We start from the raw sequence: 1,323 nt of genomic DNA on the forward strand, positions 1-1,323 counted from the left end.
GATTCGAACGGTGGGCGTGGCCCAGCGAGGATGCGCTCGTCACCCATTGGTCCGTTCGTGATCCGGTTCCGCCTACTTTCTCCCCCCTTCCCCCACTGCCCCCCCCACCCCTACCCCGCCCACGACCACCCTCTGCCCACGCCCCGCCCCCAGCCGCTGAAGTCGCGACCGTTGACCAATGAGAGAGCGCGCCGCGTGAAACTCAAACCACGCGCTGTCCAGGAGGCGCACGTGGCCTGGAGGCTCTTGCCAGATGAGAGGTTTTTCTTTCACCTTCGAGGCAAAAATGCAAATCACTTTGGTGAATGATGCTACTTGCTGCTGCTGCTTCTTCTGTAGCAGTTGGTACAAAAGCACAATTGACAACGACTACAAACACACTCAAATAACAACGTTGCCTCAAAGGTAAAAAATGTATACATAACAGGCGACGTTTCGGGGAATGGACCTTCTCTGCAGCACAGCAATTAGATACGCCAATGCAGAGAGATCGAGCAGATTTGGAGGCCGCAATTTATTTTAAAAACCGCAAAGCAGTTTAGAGGCGTGCGTGCGTATGTATCGATTTGTTTACGAAAGAGATATAAACTATTTTACCAGGTAAGGCCCACTGAGTAGCTCCTTTTGAGAAGCGACTTGGCTATCACAAATGATAGCTCAACGAAGTTGGCTGATCGTGTGGAAATTTATAGCGGCCGAATAGTCATGGTACGATATTCGTTTGTCGTTTAAAAAAAAAGATTTATAGCGCTGTAAAGTCAAAGTGTGCAAAGGTTATAAGCATAATGCACGGTATTTGATATCCATTGCTGATCGATAATGCTGCAACATAGGCCCACAATGGCTATCGGCACGATGGCATTGTTATTCACAGCGTGTGCCTTTTACAGACCACAACTTGCAGTATATGACGCTTTGTCTTTTGTCAACGTGACACTTTTTTGCTGATTGGCCGTGTCGGGTGGTGGAGGGTTACGACACATTTATAAATAACGCGATCTAACCCAAAAACGTTGATTATGAATGACGATGTATGCCCGAAACCCCCGTCTTAAATGCTGGAACTCCGTGTGATTGGGATGGTCTTGCCAGAGGAGACGTTTTTTACCCTTCGGGACACGGGCGGTTTGCCGTCGCATTCAGAGTTCCACAAAGCCGAGAGGAGCACCAGGGGCCGTGACAGGCAATACGTAAACTAAGTGCCGTACAGTAAACGCTGAAGAGACCCAGGCAACCCAAGTGCCATCGGGTTCATTATTAAAATGATGCATCAAATATCAGCTCCAATTGAAATCAGTAAACATCGGTTCATTAACCAACGTA

This window comes from Lampetra planeri, chromosome 35, assembly GCF_965212315.1.
Source record: "Lampetra planeri chromosome 35, kcLamPlan1.2.h2, whole genome shotgun sequence".
In the NCBI taxonomy this organism is placed as follows: Eukaryota; Metazoa; Chordata; class Hyperoartia; order Petromyzontiformes; family Petromyzontidae; genus Lampetra; species Lampetra planeri.